Consider the following 19,335-nt stretch of genomic DNA (forward strand, 5'->3'; position numbering starts at 1 on the left):
ATGTCATCTGCTGGTGTCGGTCCACTCTGTTTTCTGAGATCCAGGGTCAACGCAGCCGTCTACCAGCAAGTTTTAGAGCACTTCATGCTTCCTGCTGCTGACCTGCTCTATGGAGATGGAGATTTCAAGTTCCAACAGGACTTGGCGCCTGCACACAGCGCAAAATCTACCCGTGCCTGGTTTACGGACCATGGTATTTCTGTTCTAAATTGGCCCGCCAACTCCCCTGACCTTAGCCCCATAGAAAATCTGTGAGGTATTGTGAAAAGGAAGATGCAGAATGCCAGACCCAAAAACGCAGAAGAGTTGAAGGCCACTATCAGAGCAACCTGGGCTCTCATAACACCTGAGCAGTGCCAGAAACTCATCGACTCCATGCCACGCCGCATTAACGCAGTAATTGAGGCAAAAGGAGCTCCAACCAAGTATTGAGTATTGTACATGCTCATATTTTTCATTTTCATACTTTTCAGTTGGCCAACATTTCTAAAAATCCCTTTTTTGTATTAGCCTTAAGTAATATTCTAATTTTGTGACACACGGAATTTTGGATTTTCATTTGTTGCCACTTCAAATCATCAAAATTAAATGAAATAAACATTTGAATGCATCAGTCTGTGTGCAATGAATAAATATAATGTACAAGTTACACCTTTTGAATGCAATTACTGAAGTAAATCAAGTTTTTCAAAATATTCTAATTTACTGGCTTTTACCTGTATATATATATATAGATATATATATATATATATATATATATATATATCCTTGAAAATATGCAAACAAAACTGTGTTTAGATAATTGATACTTCAAACTTGCATAAATAAATATTAAGGAATATAACATAACTTGGCTTCTGAGAGTTTCGAAATGTAATGAATAAAATACTAAAGTTGTCGATAAACAAGCAATTTTTTAAATAATTAAATATGGTCATTTTAAATGAATTATTATGATAATTTAAAATCAATTATTTGAAATATGTTTATTTTAATGTATAATTCTATGGCTGGATGTAATAAGGAGTCACGAAAAAATACAAATAAAAATACAATTAATTTTGATGTTTTTAGCAAAATATAAAAAAAATGTATTTAGTTTTTTTTTTTTTTTTTTAATTAATAAATATATTTATTTTTAGATAAAATGAACATAATAATACCATTTATCTCTAGTCTGGATGATTTAGTTCTTGTTCATGAAAAAAGGCTGTCCTCACTCAGGTCCGCATGGAGCTGGAGGGGGCGTGGCTTCCAGCTCCGCCTGAAAATCGGGAGTTTTTTCGGGAGAATATTTGTCCCGGGAGGTTTTCGGGAGAATTTCGGGAGTCTCCCGGAAAATTCGGGAGGGTTGGCAAGTATGCCCTATGGTCTGAAAAAACACAATATGGAAAACTATTGTTTTCTTCTAAAATGTATCGGGTGTGGCTCTATAATCCGTCAATACGATGACCTGACACCTTCGGGGCTTCGGTCGTTCCTCCCCGGGGGGTCTCCGGGGAGGGTCAGTTTTGCACGTGACCCCGTGTTTCGTATTTAATGAGAGCCGCTGTCACATTTAGTCAAGGCGGTCAGCGGTGAAAGCAAGGAAAAAGGAAGGCGGGAGACCGATTGTGCGTAAAAACGATAGAAAAAAACAACAAAACAAAAAAAAATCCCCATTTTGAGGAGGAAGGATAATGGTAAGAAAACTGTTAGACACCTTCAAAATGTTCCAAATCGGAGATGTAACACCCGCACGGTCACCGCGTCTCCCCTCCCACCCACATTCCCCCCGCCCGGACCCTCATTAGCTCATGTGTACTCAATCCCTTTTGCTCCTGCCTCCCCTAATTTCCACTGTTATGAGGACAAAGAGAGGCACAAAGCGCATCCCGGCGCCGGGTCCGCGCACTCGACCTCGCTCGCTCATTACCGTCGCCATGGAAACTCCCTCCCTCATCACCTCCTGGTGACCCCTCCCACAGTTGGGAAGAAGCGTGCGGGTCATGCATGGTGCACCGGCAGTCTTCCAGTCATCTCAACATCTCAGAGGGTTAGGGGGTGAAAATTCATCAATTCATTCAATCAATCAATCAATCAATCAATGTTTATTTATATAGCCCTAAATCAGGAGTGTCTCAAAGGGCTGCACAAGCCACAACGACATCCTCAGCTCAGATCCCACATCAGGGCAAGAAAAACTCAATCCAATGGGACAATGAGAAACCTTGGAGGGGACCGCAGATGTGGGGACCCCCCCTAGGGCGACCGGTGCAATGGACGTCGAGTGGATCTAGCATAATATTGTGAGAGTCCAGTCCATAGTGGATCTAACATAATATTGTGAGAGTCCAGTCCATAGTGGATCTAGCATAATATTGCGAGAGTCCAGTCCATAGTGGATCTAGCATAATAGTGTGAGAGTCCAGTCCATAGTGGATCTAACATAATATTGTGAGAGTTCAGTCCATAGTGGCTCTAACATAATAGTGAGAGTCCAGTCCATAGTGGATCTAACATAATAGTGTGAGAGTCCAGTCCATAGTGGATCTAGCATAATATTGTGTGAGTCCAGTCCATAGTGGATCTAGCATAATATTGTGAGAGTCCAGTCCATAGTGGATCTAACATAATAGTGAGAGTCCAGTCCATAGTGGATCTAACATAATAGTGAGAGTCCAGTCCATAGTGGATCTAGCATAATAGTGAGAGTCCAGTCCATGGTGGATCTAGCATAATATTGTGAGAGTCCAGTCCATAGTGGATGTAACATAATAGTGAGAGTCCAGTCCATAGTGGATCTAACATAATAGTGAGAGTCCAGTCCATAGTGGATCTAGCATAATATTGCGAGAGTCCAGTCCATAGTGGATCTAACATAATAGTGTGAGAGTCCAGTCCATAGTGGATCTAACATAATAGTGAGAGTCCAGTCCATAGTGGATCTAACATAATAGTGTGAGAGTCCAGTCCATAGTGGATCTAACATAATAGTGAGAGTCCAGTCCATAGTGGATTTAACATAATAGTGAGAGTCCAGTCCATAGTGGATCTAACATAATAGTGAGAGTCCAGTCCATAGTGGATCTAACATGATAGTGAGAGTCCAGTCCATAGTGGATCTAACATAATAGTGAGAGTCCAGTCCATAGTGGATCTAACATAATATTGTGAGAGTTCAGTCCATAGTGGATCTAACATAATATTGTGAGAGTCCAGTCCATAGTGGATCTAGCATAATATTGCGAGAGTCCAGTCCATAGTGGATCTAGCATAATAGTGTGAGTCCAGTCCATAGTGGATCTAACATAATAGTGAGAGTCCAGTCCATAGTGGATCTAACATAATAGTGTGAGAGTCCAGTCCATAGTGGATCTAACATAATAGTGAGAGTCCAGTCCATAGTGGATCCAACATAATAGTGAGAGTCCAGTCCATAGTGGATCTAACATAATAGTGTGAGAGTCCAGTCCATAGTGGATCTAGCATAATATTGTGAGAGTCCAGTCCATAGTGGATCTAACATAATAGTGAGAGTCCAGTCCATAGTGGATCTAGCATAATAGTGAGAGTCCAGTCCATGGTGGATCTAGCATAATATTGTGAGAGTCCAGTCCATAGTGGATCTAGCATAATATTGTGAGAGTCCAGTCCATAGTGGATGTAACATATTAGTAAGAGTCCAGTCCATAGTGGATCTAACATAATAGTGTGAGAGTCCAGTCCATAGTGGATCTAACATAATAGTGAGAGTCCAGTCCATAGTGGATCTAACATAATAGTGTGAGAGTCCAGTCCATAGTGGATCTAACATAATAGTGAGAGTCCAGTCCATAGTGGATCTAGCATAATATTGTGAGAGTCCAGTCCATAGTGGATCTAACATAATAGTGAGAGTCCAGTCCATAGTGGATCTAACATAATAGTGTGAGAGTCCAGTCCATAGTGGATCTAACATAATAGTGTGAGAGTCCAGTCCATAGTGGATCTAACATAATAGTGTGAGAGTCCAGTCCATAGTGGATCTAACATGATAGTGAGAGTCCAGTCCATAGTGGATCTAACATAATAGTGTGAGAGTCCAGTCCATAGTGGATCTAGCATAATATTGCGAGAGTCCAGTCCATAGTGGATCTAGCATAATATTGTGAGAGTCCAGTCCATAGTGGATCTAAAATAATAGTGAGAGTCCAGTCCATAGTGGATCTAACATAATAGTGAGAGTCCAGTCCATAGTGGATCTAACATAATAGTGAGAGTCCAGTCCATAGTGGATCTAACATAATAGTGAGAGTCCAGTCCATAGTGGATCTAACATAATAGTGTGAGAGTCCAGTCCATAGTGGATCTAACATAATAGTGTGAGAGTCCAGTCCATAGTGGATCTAGCATAATAGTGTGAGAGTCCAGTCCATAGTGGATCTAACATAATAGTGAAAGTCCAGTCCATAGTGGATCTAACATAATAGTGAGAGTCCAGTCCATAGTGGATCTAACATAATAGTGTGAGAGTCTAGTCCATAGTGGATCTAGCATAATATTGTGAGAGTCCAGTCCATAGTGGCTCTAACATAATAGTGAGAGTCCAGTCCATAGTGGATCTAACATAATAGTGTGAGAGTCCAGTCCATAGTGGATCTAGCATAATATTGCGAGAGTCCAGTCCATAGTGGATCTAACATAATAGTGAGAGTCCAGTCCATAGTCGATCTAGCATAATATTGTGAGAGTCCAGTCCGTAGTGGCTCTAACATAATAGTGAGAGTCCAGTCCATAGTGGATCCAACATAATAGTGAGAGTCCAGTCCATAGTGGATCTAACATACTAGTGAGAGTCCAGTCCATAGTGGATCTAACATAATAGTGAGAGTCCAGTCCATAGTGGATCTAACATAATAGTGAGAGTCCAGTCCATAGTGGATCTAGCATAATATTGTGAGAGTCCAGTCCATAGTGGATCTAACATAATAGTGTGAGAGTCCAGTCCATAGTGGATCTAACATAATAGTGTGAGAGTCCAGTCCATAGTGGATCTAACATAATAGTGTGAGAGTCCAGTCCATAGTGGATCTAACATGATAGTGAGAGTCCAGTCCATAGTGGATCTAACATAATAGTAAGAGTCCAGTCCTTAGTGGATCTAACATAATATTGTGAGAGTTCAGTCCATAGTGGCTCTAACATAATAGTGAGAGTCCAGTCCATAGTGGATCTAACATAATAGTGTGAGAGTCCAGTCCATAGTGGATCTAACATAATAGTGTGAGAGTCCAGTCCATAGTGGATCTAGCATAATATTGCGAGAGTCCAGTCCATAGTGGATCTAACATAATAGTGAGAGTCCAGTCCATAGTGGATCTAACATAATAGTGTGAGAGTCCAGTCCATAGTGGATCTAACATAATAGTGAGAGTCCAGTCCATAGTGGATCTAACATAATAGTGTGAGAGTCCAGTCCATAGTGGATCTAACATAATAGTGTGAGAGTCCAGTCCATAGTGGATCTAACATAATAGTGTGAGAGTCCAGTCCATAGTGGATCTAACATAATAGTGTGAGAGTCCAGTCCATAGTGGATCTAGCATAATAGTGTGAGAGTCCAGTCCATAGTGGATCTAACATAATAGTGAGAGTCCAGTCCATAGTGGATCTAGCATAATATTGCGAGAGTCCAGTCCATAGTGGATCTAACATAATAGTGTGAGAGTCCAGTCCATAGTGGATCTAACTTAATAGTGTGAGAGTCCAGTCCATAGTGGATCTAACATAATAGTGAGAGTCCAGTCTATAGTGGATCTAGCATAATATTGCGAGAGTCCAGTCCATAGTGGATCTAACATAATAGTGAGAGTCCAGTCCATAGTGGATCTAACATAATAGTGGGAGTCCAGTCCATAGTGGATCTAACATAATAGTGAGAGTCCAGTCCATAGTGGATCTAACATAATAGTGAGAGTCCAGTCCATAGTGGATCTAACATAATAGTGAGAGTCCAGTCCATGGTGGATCTAGCATAATATTGTGAGAGTCCAGTCGATAGTGGCTCTAACATAATAGTGAGAGTCCAGTCCATAGTGGATCTAACATAATAGTGAGAGTCCAGTCCATAGTGGATCTAACATAATAGTAAGAGTCCAGTCCATAGTGGATCTAGCATAATATTGTGAGAGTCCAGTCCATAGTGGATCTAGCATAATATTGCGAGAGTCCAGTCCATAGTGGATCTAACATAATAGTGAGAGTCCAGTCCATAGTGGATGTAACATAATAGTAAGAGTCCAGTCCATAGTGGATCTAACATAATATTGCGAGAGTCCAGTCCATAGTGGATCTAACATAATATTGTGAGAGTCCAGTCCATAGTGGATCTAACATAATAGTGAGAGTCCAGTCCATAGTGGATCTAACATAATAGTGTGAGAGTCCAGTCCATAGTGGATCTAACATAATAGTGTGAGAGTCCAGTCCATAGTGGATCTAACATAATAGTGTGAGAGTCCAGTCCATAGTGGATCTAACATAATAGTGTGAGAGTCCAGTCCATAGTGGATCTAGCATAATAGTGTGAGAGTCCAGTCCATAGTGGATCTAACATAATAGTGAGAGTCCAGTCCATAGTGGATCTAGCATAATATTGCGAGAGTCCAGTCCATAGTGGATCTAACATAATAGTGTGAGAGTCCAGTCCATAGTGGATCTAACTTAATAGTGTGAGAGTCCAGTCCATAGTGGATCTAACATAATAGTGAGAGTCCAGTCTATAGTGGATCTAGCATAATATTGCGAGAGTCCAGTCCATAGTGGATCTAACATAATAGTGAGAGTCCAGTCCATAGTGGATCTAACATAATAGTGGGAGTCCAGTCCATAGTGGATCTAACATAATAGTGAGAGTCCAGTCCATAGTGGATCTAACATAATAGTGAGAGTCCAGTCCATAGTGGATCTAACATAATAGTGAGAGTCCAGTCCATGGTGGATCTAGCATAATATTGTGAGAGTCCAGTCGATAGTGGCTCTAACATAATAGTGAGAGTCCAGTCCATAGTGGATCTAACATAATAGTGAGAGTCCAGTCCATAGTGGATCTAACATAATAGTAAGAGTCCAGTCCATAGTGGATCTAGCATAATATTGTGAGAGTCCAGTCCATAGTGGATCTAGCATAATATTGCGAGAGTCCAGTCCATAGTGGATCTAACATAATAGTGAGAGTCCAGTCCATAGTGGATGTAACATAATAGTAAGAGTCCAGTCCATAGTGGATCTAACATAATATTGCGAGAGTCCAGTCCATAGTGGATCTAACATAATATTGTGAGAGTCCAGTCCATAGTGGATCTAAAATAATAGTGAGAGTCCAGTCCATAGTGGATCTAGCATAATATTGTGAGAGTCCAGTCCATAGTGGATCTAACATAATAGTGTGAGAGTCCAGTCCATAGTGGATCTAACATAATAGTGAGAGTCCAGTCCATAGTGGGGCCAGCAGGAGACCATCCCGAGTGGAGACAGGTCAGCAGCGCAGAGACGTCCCTAACCGATACACAGGCGAGCGGTCCACCCCGGGTCCCGATTTTGGACAGCCAGCGCTTCATTCGTGGCCACCGAACCTGTGCCCCACCCCGACCAATAGTCGCATTAGAGAGTGTGGACTCCACACATAGGTGTGAAAATACAAAAAAAAAAAAACTATTTCAGAAATCCCTCATTTAGTGCATGGAAACGTAGTAAGTGATAGACAGACCGCGACAGCGGAGTAATCAGCGGTCCGATGGGCAATTGGAGAAAAGAGATGGCCTCCAAATGGCAATATGAATCAAAAACAGGTAATAGAAAGAATAAAATCCAAACAAAAGGAGCCTTGTGTTCTACAAACCCCATTTCCATATGTGTTGGGAAATTGTGTTAGATGTAAATATAAACGGAATACAATGATTTGCAAATCATTTTCAACCCATATTCAGTTGAATATGCTACAAAGACAACATATTTCCCAACTCATATGGAAATGGGGTTTGTACCTGAAGTGAACATATTCCCCCTTCAACACGTCATTCCTGTTTACAATTATGATGATTATCTTCTATCACTGATTTCCATGCAACCCTTTTTCTTCACTGTCGTACAGTTTTTGCACGCCTCACTTTTCGTTTAAATGGAACATTTTTGCCAAAATTTTACAGTGCCTGTTATCATACACGCTATATCAAAAAACTGGTCCGTTAGCCCAGATAACATTCCATGGAATCGAGTGCCCGAACAAACAATCCCACGCCAGTCTGCCGCTTAGGTAAAAATTGTTATGTTTGGGCATGATGGCCAAGATGGAAATAGGGCAGGGGAGCTGCAGGAAAAGGTTATTTGGGAATACCTTTGTGGTCGAGGCAGTGGACCACGGGTGGTTGTAAGGCAGGAGGCGAAGCAAGATGCTAACATAGATAAGATAGCACAATAATGCACAAACATACAGGTAGCAACATGCAGAAAACAAGCAAAAATAAACATCCGGATTACTAAACAGGGACAGGTGTGTCTCCTGATTATAAATCAGGAACAGTGATATATATATATATATATATATATATATATATATATATATATATATGGCGTGGGAGTTTGGCGCGCTCTACCTTCCACATTTTTCACCCGATTCAAACCATTCCACTTTCAAACTGTTCAGCCTATTCAGGAACCGCGGGCTTTCCCTTGACAAATTCCAAAAATTCCCATATTTCCCAGAAATCCAGGTTTTCCGGGACATTTTTCCCTTTCAAAATGAATTGGCCATTTTTCAAACTTCCACCATTTCCACATTTTTCAACCTAATCAAACCTTCAACACATTCCACCATTCTGGAAATTCAATCTCTGGTTTTTCCAAGTTAAAAAAAATTCCAGGATTTTCAGAATTCCTGGTTTTCCAAAGCCCTATTTGAACCCTTTTTTCTGGCAACTACTCTTTTCACATTTTTCAACGCATTTCAACCGTTCCACCATCAAAAATGTCCTCTTAGTCAGGAAAAATAAATAATTTTTTTTACCATTTTCAAAAAAATTCCCGATTTTCCCCAAATTCCCATTGAAATCAATGGGACAGTGTTCAAAAATCCACAACTTCCACATTTTTCATCTGATTCAAACCGTTCCAACTTCAAAATATTCAGCCTCTTCAGGAATTGTGTGTTCTACTTCAACAATTCTAAAATAAATTCCCGGATTTCCCATAATTCCTTTTTTTTTTTTTTGTTGCATTTTTCCCCATTCAAAAATGAATTGGCCATTTTTCAAACTTCCACCATTTCCACACTTTTCAACCTATTAAAACTATTCCACCTTCAACACATTCCACCATCCTGGAAATTCAAAGTATGATTTTTCCAAGTTCCAAAAAATTGCAGGATTTTCCAGAATTCCTGTTTTTCCAAAGCCCTATTTCCACCCTTTTTTCTGGCGAGTACTCTTTCCACATTTTTCAACGCATTTCAACTGTTTCACCGTCAAAACATTCTTCTTTATCAGGACAAAAAACTAAGTTTTTTCCCGGTTTTCCCAAAATTCTAGGAATTCCGTAATACCATTTCTCAATTCAACATTTTACTACTTCAATATTTCTCCACCGATTTTAAAAATTCCAACACCAACCATTTCAACTCATTCAGACAATTGAATTTTTCAATTTTTTTTTACCATTTTCAAAAAAATCCTGACTTTCCCAAAATTCCCATTGAAATCAATGGGACATTCTTCAACGTTCCACAACTTTCACATTTTTCATCTGATTCAAACCATTCCAACTTCAAAATATTCAGCCTCTTCAGGAATTGTGTGCTCTACTTCAACAATTCTAAAAAAAATTCCCGGATTTCCCATTATTCCTTTTTTTTTTCTTTTTTTTTGCATTTTTCCCCATTCAAAAATGAATTGGCCATTTTTCAAACTTCCACCATTTCCACACTTTTCAACCTATTCAAACTATTCCACCTTCAACACATTCCACCATTCTGGAAATTCTAACAATGATTTTTCCAAGTTCAAAAAAATTCCAGGATTTTCCAGAATTCCTGCTTTTCCAAAGCCTTATTTTCACCCTTTTTTTCTGGCAACTACTCCTTCCACATTTTTCAACGCATTTCAACCGTTCCACCGTCAAAACATTCCTCTTAGTCAGGACAAATAAATAAATTGTTTTTTGAACTGTAAATATTCCCGGTTTTCCCGAAATTCCAGGAATTCCGTAATACCATTCCTCAATTCAACATGTTACTACTTCAACATTTCTCCACCGATTTGAATTTTTTTTAACACCAACCATTTCAACTCATTCAGACCATTGAAGCTTTTTTTTAACCATTTTCAAAAAAAAATCCCACTTTTCCCGAAATTCCCATTGAAATCAATGGGACATTCTTCAAAGTTCCACAACTTCCACATTTTTCATTTGATTCAAACCGTTCCAACTTCAAAATATTCAGCCTCTTCAGGAATTGTGTGCTCTACTTCAACAATTCTAAAATAAATTCCCGGATTTCCCAAATTCCTTTTTTTTTTTTTACTTTTTTTGCATTTTTCCCCATTCAAAAATGAATTGGCCATTTTTCAAACTTCCACCATTTCCACACTTTTCAACCTATTCAAACTATTCCACCTTCAACACATTCCACCATTCTGGAAATTCAAACTATGATTTTTCCAAGTTAAAAAAAATTCCAGGATTTTCCAGAATTCCTGCTTTTCCAAAGCCCTATTTTCACCCTTTTTTTCTGGCAACTACTCCTTCCACATTTTTCAACGCATTTCAACCGTTCCAACGTCAAAACATCTTCTTAGTCAGGAAAAATAAAGAAGTTGTTTTTTGAACTGTAAATATTCCTGGTTTTCCCGAAATTCCAGGAATTCCGTAATACCATTCTTCAATTCAACATGTTACTACTTCAACAGTTCTCCACAGATTAGAAAATTTTTAACACCAACCATTTCAACTCATTCAGACCATTCAAGCTTCTTTTTTTTTTACCATTTTCAAAAAAAATCCCGCTTTTCCCGAAATTCCCATTGAAATCAATAGAACATTCTTCAAAGTCTTGCAACTTCCACATTTTTCATCTGATTCAAACCGTTCCAACTTCAAAATATTCAGCCTCTTCAGGAATTGTGTGCTCTACTTCAACAATTCTAAAATAAATTCCCGGATTTCCCATAATTCCTTTTTTTTTTTTTTGCATTTTTCCCCATTCAAAAATGAATTGGCCATTTTTCAAACTTCCACCATTTCCACACTTTTCAACCTATTCAAACTATTCCACCTTCAACACATTCCACCATTCTGGAAATTCAAACTATGATTTTTCCAAGTTCAAAAAAATTCCAGAATTTTCCAGAATTCCTGCTTTTCCAAAGCCCTATTTTCACCCTTTTTTTCTGGCAACTACTCCTTCCACATTTTTCAACGCATTTCAACCGTTCCACCGTCAAAACATTCCTCTTAGTCAGGACAAATAAAGAAATTGTTTTTTGAACTGTAAACATTCCCGGTTTTCCCGAAATTCCAGGAATTCCGTAATACCATTCCTCAATTCAACATGTTACTACTTCAATATTTCTCCACCGATTTGAAAATTTTTAACACCAACCATTTCAACTCATTCAGACCATTGAAGCTTTTTTTTTTTTACCATTTTCAAAAAGATTCCCGCTTTTCCCGAAATTCCCATTGAAATCAATGGGACATTCTTCAAAGTTCCACAACTTCCACATTTTTCATCTGATTCAAACCGTTCCAACTTCAAAATATTCAGCCTCTTCATGAATTGTGTGCTCTACTTCAACAATTCTAAAAAAAATTCCCGGATTTCCCATAATTCATTTTTTTTTTTTGCATTTCAACTGTTCCACCGTCAAAACATTCCTCTTAATCAGGACAAAAAAAAGTTTTTTCCCGGTTTTCCCGAAATATCATTCCTCAATTCAACATGTTACTACTTCAACATTTCTTCACCGATTTGAACAATTTTAACACCAACCATTTCAACTCATTCAGACCATTCAAGTTTTTTTTTTTATCATTTTCAAAAAAATTCCCGCTTTTTCCGACATTCTTCAAAGTTCCACAACTTCCACATTTTTCATCTGATTCAAACCATTCCACCTTCAAAATATTCAGCCTCTTCGGGAATTGTGTGCTCTACTTCAACAATTCTAAAAAAAATTCCCGGATTTCCCATAATTCATTTTTTTTTTTGCATTTCAACTGTTCCACCGTCAAAACATTCCTCTTAATCAGGACAAAACATTTTTTTTTCCCGGTTTTCCCGAAAGATCATTCCTCAATTCAACATGTTACTACTTCAACATGTCTCCACCGATTTGAACAATTTTGACACCAACCATTTCAACTCATTCAGACCATTCAAGTTTGTTTTTTTACCATTTTCAAAAAAATTCCCGCTTTTCCCGACATTCTTCAAAGTTCCACAACTTCCACATTTTTCATCTGATTCAAACCGTTCCACCTTCAAAATATTCAGCCTCTTCGGGAATTGTGTGCTCTACTTCAACAATTCTAAAAAAAAATTCCCGGATTTCCCATAATTCCTTTTTTTTTTTTTTTGCATTTCAACTGTTCCACCGTCAAAACATTCTTCTTAATCAGGACAAAAACATTTTTTTCCCCGGTTTTCCCGAAATATCATTCCTCAATTCAACATGTTACTACTTCAACATTTCTCCACCGATTTGAACAATTTTAACACCAACCATTTCAACTCAGTCAGACCATTCAAGTTTTTTTTTTTTTACCATTTTCAAAAAAATTCCCGCTTTTCCCGACATTCTTCAAAGTTCCACAACTTCCACATTTTTCATCTGATTCAAACCGTTCCACCTTCAAAATATTCAGCCTCTTCGGGAATTGTGTGCTCTACTTCAACAATTCTAAAAAAAAATTCCCGGATTTCCCATAATTCCTTTTTTTTTTTTTTTCATTTCTACTGTTCCACCGTCAAAACATTCCTCTTAATCAGGACAAAAAAAAGTTTTTTCCCGGTTTTCCCGAAATATCATTCCTCAATTCAACATGTTACTACTTCAACATTTCTCCACCGATTTGAACAATTTTAACACCAACCATTTCAACTCATTCAGACCATTCAAGTTGGGTTTCTTTATCATTTTCAAAAAAATTCCCGCTTTTCCCGACATTCTTCAAAGTTCCACAACTTCCACATTTTTCATCTGATTCAAACCATTCCACCTTCAAAATATTCAGCCTCTTTGGTAATTGTGTGCTCTACTTCAACAATTCTAAAAAAAATTCCCGGATTTCCCATAATTCTATTTTTTTTTTTTTGCATTTCAATTGTTCCACCGTCAAAACATTCCTCTTAATCAGGACAAAAAAAAGTTTTTTCCCAGTTTTCCCGAAATATCATTCCTCAATTCAACATGTTACTACTTCAACATTTATCCACCGATTTGAACAATTTTAACACCAACCATTTCAACTCATTCAGACCATTCAAGTTTTTTTTTTTTTTTACCATTTTCAAAAAAATTCCCGCTTTTCCCGACATTCTTCAAAGTTCCACAACTTTCACATTTTTCATCTGATTCAAACCGTTCCAACTTCAAAATATTCAGCCTCTTCATGAATTGTGTGCTCTACTTCAACAATTCTAAAAAAAATTCCCGGATTTCCCATAATTCCTTTTTTTTTTTTTTTGCATTTCAACTGTTCCACCGTCAAAACATTCTTCTTAATCAGGACAAAAACATTTTTTTCCCCGGTTTTCCCGAAATATCATTCCTCAATTCAACATGTTACTACTTCAACATTTCTCCACCGATTTGAACAATTTTAACACCAACCATTTCAACTCATTCAGACCATTCAAGTTTTTTTTTTTACCATTTTCAAAAAAATTCCCGCTTTTGCCGACATTCTTCAAAGTTCCACAACTTCCACATTTTTCATCTGATTCAAACCATTCCACCTTCAAAATATTCAGCCTCTTCGGGAATTGTGTGCTCTACTTCAACAATTCTAAAAAAAAATTCCCGGATTTCCCATAATTCCTTTTTTTTTTTTTGCATTTCAACTGTTCCACCGTCAAAACATTCCTCTTAATCAGGACAAAAAAAATGTTTTCCCGGTTTTCCCGAAAGATTATTCCGCAATTCAACATGTTACTACTTCAACATTTCTCCACCGATTTGAACAATTTTAACACCAACCATTTCAACTCATCCAGACCATTCAAGTTTTTTTTTTTTACCGTTTTCAAAAAAATTCCCGCTTTTCCCCACATTCTTCAAAGTTCCACAACTTCCACATTTTTCATCTGATTCAAACCGTTCCAACTTCAAAATATTCAGCCTCTTCAGGAATTGTGTGCTCTACTTCAACAATTCTAAAAAAAAATTCCCGGATTTCCCATAATTCCTTTTTTTTTTTTTTTGCATTTCAACTGTTCCACCGTCAAAACATTCCTCTTAATCAGGACAAAAAAAAGTTTTTCCCGGTTTTCCCGAAATATCATTCCTCAATTCAACAGGTTACTACTTCAACATTTCTCCACAGATTTGAACAATTTCAACACCAACCATTTCAACTCATTCAGACCATTCAAGTTTTATTTTTTTTAATCATTTTCAAAAAAATTCCCGCTTTTCCCGACATTCTTCAAAGTTCCACAACTTCCACATTTTTCATCTGATTCAAACCGTTCCACCTTCAAAATATTAAGCCTCTTCGGGAATTGTGTGCTCTACTTCAACAATTCTAAAAAAAAATTCCCGGATTTCCCATAATTCCTTTTTTTTTTTTTTGCATTTCAACTGTTTCACCGTCAAAACATTCCTCTTAATCAGGACAAAAAAAAGTTTTTTCCCGGTTTTCCCGAAATATCATTCCTCAATTCAACATGTTACTACTTCAACATTTCTCCACCGATTTGAACAATTTTAACACCAACCATTTCAACTCATTCAGACCATTCAAGTTGGGTTTCTTTATCATTTTCAAAAAAATTCCCGCTTTTCCCGACATTCTTCAAAGTTCCACAACTTCCACATTTTTCATCTGATTCAAACCGTTCCAACTTCAAAATATTCAGCCTCTTCAGGAACTGTGTGCTCTACTTCAACAATTCTAAAAAAAATTCCCGGATTTCCCATAATTCTATTTTTTTTTTTTGCATTTCAATTGTTCCACCGTCAAAACATTCCTCTTAATCAGGACAAAAAAAAGTTTTTTGTCGGTTTTCCCGAAATATCATTCCTCAATTCAACATGTTACTACTTCAACATTTCTCCACCGATTTGAACAATTTTAACACCAACCATTTCAACTCATTCAGACCATTCAAGTTTTTTTTTTTTTACCATTTTCAAAAAAATTCACGCTTTTCCCGACATTCTTCAAAGTTCCACAACTTCCACATTTTTCATCTGATTCAAACCATTCCACCTTCAAAATATTCAGCCTCTTCATGAATTGTGTGCTCTACTTCAACAATTCTAAAAAAAATTCCCGGATTTCCCATAATTCTATTTTTTTTTTTTGCATTTCAATTGTTCCACCGTCAAAACATTCCTCTTAATCAGGACAAAAAAAAGTTTTTTGTCGGTTTTCCCGAAATATCATTCCTCAATTCAACATGTTACTACTTCAACATTTCTCCACCGATTTGAACAATTTTAACACCAACCATTTCAACTCATTCAGACCATTCAAGTTTTTTTTTTTTTACCATTTTCAAAAAAATTCACGCTTTTCCCGACATTCTTCAAAGTTCCACAACTTCCACATTTTTCATCTGATTCAAACCATTCCACCTTCAAAATATTCAGCCTCTTCATGAATTGTGTGCTCTACTTCAACAATTCTAAAAAAAATTCCCGGATTTCCCATAATTCCTTTTTTTTTTTTTTTTGCATTTCAACTGTTCCACTGTCAAAACATTCCTCTTAATCAGGACACAAATTTTTTTTTTCCCGGTTTTCCCGAAATATCATTCCTCAATTCAACATGTTACTACTTCAACATTTCTCCACCGATTTGAACAATTTTAACACCAACCATTTCAACTCATTCAGACCATTCAAGTTTTTTTTTTTATCATTTTCAAAAAAATTCCCGCTTTTCCCGACATTCTTCAAAGTTCCACAACTTCCACATTTTTCATCTGATTCAAACCATTCCACCTTCAAAATATTCAGCCTCTTCGGGAATTGTGGGCTCTACTTCAACAATTCTAAAAAAAATTCCCGGATTTCCCATAATTCCTTTTTTTTTTTTTTGCATTTCAACTGTTCCACCGTCAAAACATTCCTCTTATTCAGGACAAACATTTTTTTTTTCCCGGTTTTCCCGAAATATCATTCCTCAATTCAACATGTTACTACTTCAACATTTCTCCACCGATTTGAACAATTTTAACACCAACCATTTCAACTCATTCAGACCATTCAAGTTGTTTTTTTTATCATTTTCAAAAAAATTCCCGCTTTTCCCGACATTCTTCAAAGTTCCACAACTTCCACATTTTTCATCTGATTCAAACCATTCCACCTTCAAAATATTCAGCCTCTTCGGGAATTGTGTGCTCTACTTCAACAATTCTAAAAAAAATTCCCGGATTTCCCACAATTCCTTTTTTTTTTTTTTTGCATTTCAACTCTTCCACCGTCAAAACATTCCTCTTAATCAGGACAAAATTTTTTTTTTCCCGGTTTTCCCGAAAGATCATTCCTCAATTCAACATGTTACTACTTCAACATTTCTCCACCGATTTGAACAATTTTAACACCAACCATTTCAACTCATTCAGACCATTCAAGTTGTTTTTTTAATCATTTTCAAAAAAATTCCCGCTTTTCCCGACATTCTTCAAAGTTCCACAACTTCCACATTTTTCATCTGATTCAAACCATTCCACCTTCAAAATATTCAGCCTCTTCGGAAATTGTGTGCTCTACTTCAACAATTCTAAAAAAAATTCTCGGATTTCCCATAATTCTTTTTTTTTTTTGCATTTCAACTGTTCCACCGTCAAAACATTCCTCTTAATCAGGACAAAAACAATTTTTTTTCCGGTTTTCCCGAAATATCATTCCTCAATTCAACATGTTACTACTTCAACATTTCTCCACCGATTTGAAAAATTTTAACACCAACCATTTCAACTCATTCAGACCATTCAAGTTTTTTTTTTTTTTTACCATTTTCAAAAAAAATCCCGCTTTTCCCGACATTCTTCAAAGTTCCACAACTTCCACATTTTTCATCTGATTCAAACCATTCCACCTTCAAAATATTCAGCCTCTTCGGGAATTGTGTGCTCTACTTCAACAATTAAAAAAAAAAATTCCCGGATTTCTTATAATTCCTTTTTTTTTTTTGCATTTTTCCCCATTCAAAATGAATTGGCCATTTTTCAAACTTCCACCATTTCCACACTTTTCAACCTATTCAAACTATTCCACCTTCAACACATTACACCATTCTGGAAATTCAAACTATGATTTTTCCAAGTTCAAAAAAATTTCAGGATTTTCCAGAATTCCTGCTTTTCCAAAGCCCTATTTTCACCCTTTATTTCTGGCAACTACTCCTTCCACATTTTTCAACGCATTTCAACCGTTCCACCGTCAAAACATTCCTCTTAGTCAGGACAAATAAAGAAATTGTTTTTTGAACTGTACATATTCCCGGTTTTCCCTAAATTCCAGGAATTCCGTAATACCATTCCTCAATTTAACATGTTACTACTTCAATATTTCTCCACTGATTTGAAAAATTCCAACACCAACCATTTCAACTCATTCAGACCATTGAAGCTTTTTTTTTTTTTTTTTTTACCATTTTCAAAAAAATCCCGCTTTTCCCGAAATTCCCATTGAAATCAATGGGACATTCTTCAAAGTTCCACAACTTCCACATTTTTCATCTGATTCAAACCGTTCCAACTTCAAAATATTCAGCCTCTTCAGGAATTGTGTGCTCTACTTCAACAATTCTAAAAGAAATTCCCGGATTTCCCATAATTCCTTCTTTTTTTTCTTCTTTTTTTTTGCATTTTTCCCCAATCAAAAATTAATTGGCCATTTTTCAAACTTCGACCATTTCCACACTTTTCAACCTATTCAAACTATTCCACCTTCAACATAGTCCACCATTCTGGAAATTCAAACTATGATTTTTCCAAGTTAAAAAAAATTCCAGGATTTTCCAGAATTCCTGCTTTTCCAAAGCCCTATTTTCACCCTTTTTTTCTGGCAACTACTCCTTCCACATTTTTCAACGCATTTCAACCGTTCCACCGTCAAAACATTCCTCTTAGTCAGGACAAATAAAGAAATTGTTTTTTGAACTGTAAACATTCCCGGTTTTCCCGAAATTCCAGGAATTCCGTAATACCATTCCTCAATTCAACATGTCACTACTTCAATATTTCTCCACCGATTTGAAATTTTTTAACACCAACCATTTAAACTCATTCAGACCATTGAAGCTTTTCTTTTTTAACATTTCCAAAAAAATTCCCGCTTTTCCCGAAATTCCCATTGAAATCAATGGGACATTCTTCAAAGTTCCACAACTTCCACATTTTTCATCTGATTCAAACCGTTCCACCTTCAAAATATTCAGCCTCTTCGGGAATTGTGTGCTCTACTTCAACAATTCTAAAAAAAAATTCCCGGATTTCCCATAATTCCTTTTTTTTTTTTTTGCATTTCAACTGTTCCACCGTCAAAACATTCCTCTTAATCAGGACAAAAAAAAGTTTTTCCCCGGTTTTCCCGAAATATCATTCCTCAATTCAACATGTTACTACTTCAACATTTCTCCACCGATTTGAACAATTTTAACACCAACCATTTCAACTCATTCAGACCATTCAAGTTTTTTTTTTTTTTTATCATTTTCAAAAAAATTCCCGCTTTTCCCGACATTCTTCAAAGTTCCAATACTTCCACATTTTTCATCTGATTCAAACCGTTCCAACTTCAAGATATTCAGCCTCTTCATGAATTGTGTGCTCTACTTCAACAATTCTAAAAAAAATTCCCGGATTTCCCATAATTCCTTTTTTTTTTTTTTGCATTTCAACTGTTCCACCGTCAAAACATTCCTCTTAATCAGGACAAAAAAAAGTTTTTTCCCGGTTTTCCCGAAATATCATTCCTCAATTCAACATGTTACTACTTCAACATTTCTCCACCGATTTGAACAATTTTAACACCAACCATTTCAACTCATTCAGACCATTCAAGTTTGTTTTTTTACCATTTTCAAAAAAATTCCCGCTTTTCCCGACATTCTTCAAAGTTCCACAACTTCCACATTTTTCAT

The sequence above is a fragment of the Nerophis lumbriciformis genome, linkage group LG07 (genome assembly GCF_033978685.3).
Source record: "Nerophis lumbriciformis linkage group LG07, RoL_Nlum_v2.1, whole genome shotgun sequence".
Lineage (NCBI taxonomy): Eukaryota > Metazoa > Chordata > Actinopteri > Syngnathiformes > Syngnathidae > Nerophis > Nerophis lumbriciformis.